We start from the raw sequence: 7688 nt of genomic DNA, 5'->3' as shown, positions 1-7688 counted from the left end.
CTTTGTTATTAGCACCTTCTTTATTATAACTCTGCCTCTATGATACCTAGAGTAACCTATACAATTCATACTGGTAATGATCAATAGTACAATTTAAAAATAATAATAAAAAAAGATCAGTTGAGCAGCATTCAAGAAAGATAGCTGGCAGCTGATAAACAACATTCAAGAAAGACAGCTGGCAGCTGATGAGAAGCATTGGGAATATGTGCTTCTGAAATGGTAACCAGCAATTTGATTAAAAATGCATCAAAGAACTTAAAGAAAAGTTAAAAGGCATGCTAGAGGCATGTGCTAAAATTGCCAATTATGAGAAAATATTGTGTTAAGAAATAATTTTTTGTATACAAACATGGAAATGAGTGAACACTTATTTTCACAATTTCTTTAATAAATGCAACAAACTTGATAACAAAGTATTTATTAAATTGCATAGCTCGTTTCTTCATGTTTCTTCATTTTCTAAGGTTTTCCAACTGCTATGAGGGTGCAATCTGGCAATTCGAAGGGATTTTGATGGTTTCTTAACAATCTTCTCTGCCTTCTCCTCCAGTTCGATAGCTAGCAGAAAGGCAGCAAAGGCCATTGTGTAGAACCTGAAATATTTTCAAACATTAACTAAATTAGTGTAATATAGTTTGGTAGGCTACTAATTGTTAACAAGAGGGCCTGATTAATAAAAATAATTTTTAAGATGATATTATTGAGCTAATATTCCTCGATGTAACGCATAACTGCATTCATTTTTCTTTAATTTCTAAAAACAATTTTAACTTTTCGACTTCTTTTCCAACAATTCTCCATGAGTGTGTTGTAATTCTTCAAGCAGTTAAACTAGAAATATGCCATTTTAATAGCTTGTTAGGTTAGGTAAATCAAAAAATTTAGACATGAGAATGATTGGTTGACTTAAGTAAGCTACATTAAAAATACTTACTGTGTGATTTTGTGAACTGTTTCTTAAGTTATGTTACCAAAAAAAATAATAGGTATAAACTGTAGTGTGGTTGGTTAGGTTAGAGTTAGCTGTGTTACAATATATAATTCTTAAAAACTGTTAAAATGAGTTCACAGTATATTTAATATATCTACCATAACCTAATAAACTGTCTACACTACTTTCAAGTATTTGTAATTAACCTAATCAAACCAGCCATTCCCACCATTAAGTTTGTTAGATGAATTAAAAATAACAAAAAAATAGTGTGGATCTGTGAGAATGGTTAGTTAAGTTAGGTTAGTTACATTAATTGTACTACAAAATATGTGTGGATGGTTGGTTAGGTGAGGTAAGCTTAATTTTATATTAGTAAAACAATGTTACAGTATTGATAGCCTATGTTAATTATTGGAATTAATGTCTGAAAACTAATAAATAATTTTAAAAAAACATATGGACAAGTAGCTTTTCACCAGATTTACCTCATTATACAATATTTAAAATGTAGCTAACCTATCCAACTGTAGACATGAATAGGTTTGCAGTATTTGAAGTGTAGCTACCCACACATAACCAACAATTTAAACAGTAAACAACTTGAAATATCTCAACAGAAATAAGTATCAAGGTTAATAATAGGAACTCAAAATTACCGTTTTCATAAACTTATTTTTATAATAAAGCCTTGCCTCCCCTACATAAAAGCTCGAAATGTTATTTAATAGAATCATCCTGTTTAAGGAGGGGAATTCATAAATAAATTATTCATCAAGTTATTTGTTTTATGATCAGCCCCACTTGTTAACAATTACCAATGTTAACACATTTAGGTAATAGAGCCAATATGTAAATGAATGAGCACAAATGAAAAATGTCTTGCACAATTGAACACACAAGGAGGCCGGAAATAGCTTTCTGAAACTAAATAGAGAAATATACAATTTACTGTCTGAAGTCTACAAGCGCACAGATTAAAAAAAATTGCATGTTGAGCAAATACCCGAACACAAAATATACATAAGTAGCCTATTTGAACTATTTATAGCTATGTTGAGTTCATAATGTGCGTGTAAATAATATCGCTCTTTAGGTTAGGATTAATTTGATAAGCTATGACACAGCATTTATTAATATTCTTATTACCTACTTTTATCGTATTTAAACCACTTCATAATTATTCCACACAAACTATCAAGAGGAGAGAGCGAAACATGGCGTCTGTTCGCAAGTCGTATTCCAGTGTTACAAATAAAAATAAAGTCTTAAAAAATGCAAAATGCGGTAAATGTTACAAGGCTGTGCGAAATGGCATCCTCTGTGAAAATTGTGATTCGTGGTTTCATTTTGGAAAGTGTTGTGAAGTGGAAGAACAGAATATTCCGGAAGATAAATGGCTTTGCACAACATGTGCAGAAGAAAATGGCGATGCAGTGAATAATGGTAATGCAAATCATGGATCGCTTGAGAACTGTGAGTACAAACAAATAATTCAGAGTTTAACAGAGGAGATTGCATCACTGAAAGAAATAGTAAAAATTTTAACAGAAGAACTTTCTACACAAAAATCAGCACTAAAATATCCTGAAAAGACTGATAACACGTGGGTGAACACGACGAAACATAATACGTGTAGACCACCCATCTGCTCTCCACCCAACATCATGCAACTCTCGAATAGGTTTTCAGTCTTTAGAAATTCGCGTGATTTTCCACATCTCTCGGATGTTGCTACAGGTAAACACGGTAACAAGCCTAGTCATCAAACGGATTTTGAGAATGCCATAACCTCGTCCCCAAGAAGGGAAATATCACGTAGTAAGAACATCTCCTGCGAAAAACAAAACACCCGCAAGTTTGAAGATTCAGAAATTTCAGTACCTTGTCAGGCGATCTCTTCGGCAATGGGACAAGCCTCAAAAACTACCTACAACAAAGCAAGAAACACCCACAGGAATAGCATCCACCCCATTAGCAGCAGTAAAAACGATGGCAAAGTCAACAAAAATAAATGCAACAAAATAAACAAGACTGAACAGCAGAATCGTGTATTAATTGTCGGCGACAGTCATGCCAGAGGCTTATCTGAACTGATATCTGACTACAGTAATAACATCAATGCATTTGGTGTAACTAAACCAGGGGCCCCTCTAAAAGAAGCAATGAAAGGTTTTCTTGAAGATTCAGCATCTGTAAAAAATTATGACTATGTGGTGATAATTGGTGGCTCGAACGATGTGGCCAAAAATCAAGGCATGGAAGCAGTTCATACCCTCAGTGAGTCACTCAAAGCCTTGAGCAACAAAACTATAGTTGTAGTGAGTCTTCCCATTAGATATGATTTAGATAGCTCATCTTGTGTAAATGCTGCTATTAGTGTTACAAATACAAATATTCAAAACTTATGCATGCAGTTCAACAATGTAAAATATGTTGATATAAGTAAATTAGATAGAGCACTACATACTAGGCATGGTCAGCATCTAAACAACAGAGGAAAACAACACATTGCATCATTGATCTACAATCAGTTGTGCAGTATACAAAATAAAGTACATGTCAAACAGTGTACCTTTTTAGATAGATGGGTAATAAGGGAGAATAACAACGATGTGTTAGATAAAGAAAAAATAACCTGTAGGGCTACCTTACTCGATAAGTGGGTGATAAGAAAGAAGTCAAATGAAAATAGTAAACATTTTTTAGGCCGGGAATATGTACAAATGAAACCAGTCAATGCCAGATCTACAACAGACTGACCCCTGAAAGTCATCTCACTATTTTCCATCAAAACATTCGAAGTATTGTAAATAAAGTTGACTTGTTTATTGAAGCCTTAGACATGTTTGAGGTAGAAAATAAGACTAAGGTTAATATAGTATGTCTATCTGAACACCATCTAAAGTCTATTCAAGTTCCACAAATTAGAATTCCAGGATTTAAACTGGTGTCACACTATTGTAGGAATAAATTCTCGGGAGGCGGAGTATGTATCTTTATACAAGACAACATCAAAACCGAAACTGTTAATGTTGATAAATATTGTGCTGAAAAAGATTTTGAATGTACTGTAGCCTTAGTGAAATTACTTTCCAAGAGAGTTCTGATAATTTCTGTTTACAGATCCCCAACAGGAATATTTGAGATATTTTTAAAGCAATTAGAACTGCTGTTATTAAAAAAGATCAGGACAAATATTGAAACTATTATTTGTGGGGATTTTAATATAAACTATTTAGAAGACAGTCATTATAAACAACGTTTAAACTCCTTATTAGGATCCTTTAATCTTACTCCCACTGTTCAGTTTGCCACCAGAATACAATCAACTTCTGCTACTATAATTGACAATATATTTATTGAAAAACAAAATTTGGATAAATATATTGTTATTCCACTGATAAATGCGTTATCTGATCATGATGCTCAGGTTATACAGCTGCACAATATTGAACTTACAATGGAAAAAAGGAATAAACAAAACAAACTTAAAAAAATAAGGGCAATAGATAACATATCAGTAATACATTTTATAGCTGATTTAAAAAAGGAAAACTGGATTAATACATCCACTGATAATGATACAAATTTACAGTTTAATTTATTTCACTCAACCTTCTTAAGGCTTTTTGAAGCAAATTTCCCTCCAAAATTAGTTCAGGTGAGGGAGGGATATCAAAATCTGTGGTTAACCAAAGGCATAAAAACGTCGTGTAAAAGGAAAAGAGAGCTGTATTTGCTTTGCAGGACGTCAAATGACGCTGTACTCAAATCTTACTATAAGAATTATAGCAAAATACTAAGCAGAGTCATTGATAAAGCTAAGCAGTTCCACCTTCAAAATTTAGTATCAAAATCAAAAAACAAGGCTAAAACTACTTGGGATATAATTAAACATATGACTGGTAAAAGTAACAAGCCTAAGTCAAACTACCCTATTACTGTAATAGTAAATGGGAAATCGTTAGTAGAAGCAACAAATGTAGCAAATGCTTTTAACACCTACTTCTTAGAAATAGTTGATATGCTATTCAAAAATCTGTCGACAAAAAATAACCCCATAAAACTTATGCAGCAAACTCTGCCTAGAAAAACGTGTAATTTTGTATTTACCCCCACAACACCTACAGAAATTTGTGAAATTGTACACTCTTTAGCTCCTAAAACTTCTACAGGCTATGATCAAATATCAAGTGTACTACTCAAGAAATGTATCAACAAGATCAGTGCCCCTCTTAGTAACATATTTAATAAATCATTTTCAACAGGTATCTTTCCAGAACGATTAAAATTTACCATTGTTAAACCTCTCCATAAAAAGAATGATGCGAATTTAATGTCAAACTACAGACCCATTTCACTTATATCAACATTTGCTAAGATAATGGAGAAATTAGTACATAAAAGACTGTCTAAATACCTTGAGTCAAATAACCTATTGACTAAAGATCAGTATGGATTTCGCAGTGGTAAATCCATTGATGACGCAGCGTTTAAATTAACATCAATAGTACTAAAATCCCTAGATAAGAGAGAGAAGGCTGTGGGTCTTTTTTGCGACTTAACCAAAGCTTTCGACTGTGTGGACCACAAGATACTTCTAGACAAACTGTATCATTATGGTATTCAAGGCACTGAATTACAATGGTTCACATCCTATCTAACTCAGCGATATCAACAAGTAGCCATAACGGATCAAGACAACGGTGAAATATTCTCGGAAGTAGGTGTAAACAAATGTGGTGTCCCACAAGGGTCTATTCTTGGTCCATTGCTTTTTATCTTGTATATAAATGACTTGCCTTGTTATATAGCTGATAAAGCTAATGCAGTTCTCTTTGCTGATGATACCAGCATACTTTTCACTCAAGCTAACCATCAGACTCTAACTAACAATATACATGAAACGCTTCGCAACTTAAAAATATGGTTCGAAGCAAACAAATTAACATTAAATCTAGAAAAAACAGCATTTCTTAAATTTAACACAAGCTACGTGCAGAATAATGACTTGCAAGTTAATTACGGAGTTACAGTCATAAAGGGATGCATGAATACCAAATTCTTAGGTCTTCATTTAGATAGTTGTTTGAATGGGAACACACACATACACAACATTATACCTAAACTAAATGCAGCCTGCTTTTCATTACGTACTTTGGCTCATTATATGAACCTAGAGTCACTTAAGCAAGTATACTATGCATACTTTCATTCAATAATGTCATTTGGTATAATTTTCTGGGCACAATCTTCCCATAGCAAGCACATTTTCATTATACAGAAGAGAGTCATCAGAATTATGACGGGAGCAAAAAAACTGGACTCTTGCAGACCATTATTCAAAAAACTTAACATTCTTACTTTTCCTTCACAATATATATATTCTACAATTAAATTTGTAGTAAAGAATTTTGACTACTTTTTAAAAAGCTCAGATGTGCACACATACAATACCAGAAATAGAAATGACCTCCACTTGCCACTTAACAGACTCAAGCTAAGTCAGAAGGGTGCAATTTTCTCAGGCATAAAACTATTTAATAAGTTACCTGAGAGTCTGAAAGAGCTAAGCAAACAAAATAATAAAAAATTCCAGAAGAACCTTAAAATATTTCTTTTATCTCAGACATTCTATACAGTGGATGAATTTCTCACATACTAACTGTTTGACATTTTATTCTACTTCTTGTAATACAATAACTTTTATCTCACATTTGATATTTAGTATTGTATAATATAATAAGAAGATCCACTATTAAAAAATTAATAAATCTGTCAAATATAATAAAGTCTCAAGCTAAATGTATATGTGAAATGGTGTCTAAATATGTAATCAAATACTATACATACTTTTGTTATTCTTTTGTACATAGATTACTGTATTTATGTATTGCTGTGGGTTTATGTGTAAGCGCTGATCTTAGATATGTTATTTTTTAATGTATATAAAACTGACATGTTCCATATCCCAGAACTCCAGCAGTTTGTAAGGGGTCTACGGAATGAAATGAATAAATAAAATAAATAAATAAAAAAATAAATTGAAAACAATGATCCCATGGTACAATTAATAAACAGAAATAGCATGTTAAGAATAATGTTCGCGTGTTAAATATGCACACACTAACCTAAAACAATTGTTTACTTTTAACTTAATTTAATTTAATTTAATTAGCTGCAATTGGGTACAAAGTGCCCGGTGGCAAGCATTTTCCCTACTTCCCCCTCACTCTCCTTCTGAACTGGTCCACACTCCCAGCCGCCACACACTCCTACTCCAGCCTATTCCATTCCCCTACTGTCCTAACGACCATCGCATTTTTTCCCCTTTCTGTTCTCCTCCTCTCTTTGAAAACTTCATCGCTTTACATCGTACTCGACTATATTTAAAACAATAATGTGCGATTATAATGACGTTTTTAGGACGGGAGGACATTATTTTTAAGAGTAATTATATCACTTACCTCACATTCGCTTCGTATCACCAGTTGAAATGCTCGTGATATATAACGTAGCTACGGTGCGATAAATATCACTTGAAAAGTGTGCTCGTAATCAAAGTTTGCGATATATACCGCCACAACGTCATCAATATTCGAAGTTTAACGAAATAGGATGTGTTCGTAATCACGTTGCTGGTTCCTGCGATATTCTTCGCAAACCTTTGTTATTTATCGCAACTTATAACGCAAAGTGTGTGCTCGTAATCAGCCCGCAGATACTGACGTTGCCGCAGTTGCGACATCTC

At 33.2% G+C, this 7688-nt stretch overlaps 1 long non-coding RNA gene across 1 annotated transcript; it reads right to left on the bottom strand.

The window, feature by feature from the left end:
- Window positions 1–370: 370 nt before the first annotated feature.
- Window positions 371–7527, bottom strand: LOC134537217 (uncharacterized). The gene is made up of 2 exons (XR_010075977.1): window positions 7405–7527; window positions 371–596 (listed from the first exon to the last, which is right to left on the bottom strand). It is a non-coding gene; the product is annotated as an uncharacterized LOC134537217 (long non-coding RNA).
- Window positions 7528–7688: the final 161 nt, after the last annotated feature.

Source organism: Bacillus rossius, chromosome 12 (assembly GCF_032445375.1).
Source record: "Bacillus rossius redtenbacheri isolate Brsri chromosome 12, Brsri_v3, whole genome shotgun sequence".
Lineage (NCBI taxonomy): Eukaryota > Metazoa > Arthropoda > Insecta > Phasmatodea > Bacillidae > Bacillus > Bacillus rossius.
This window is presented reverse-complemented; position numbering and strand designations above follow the sequence as displayed.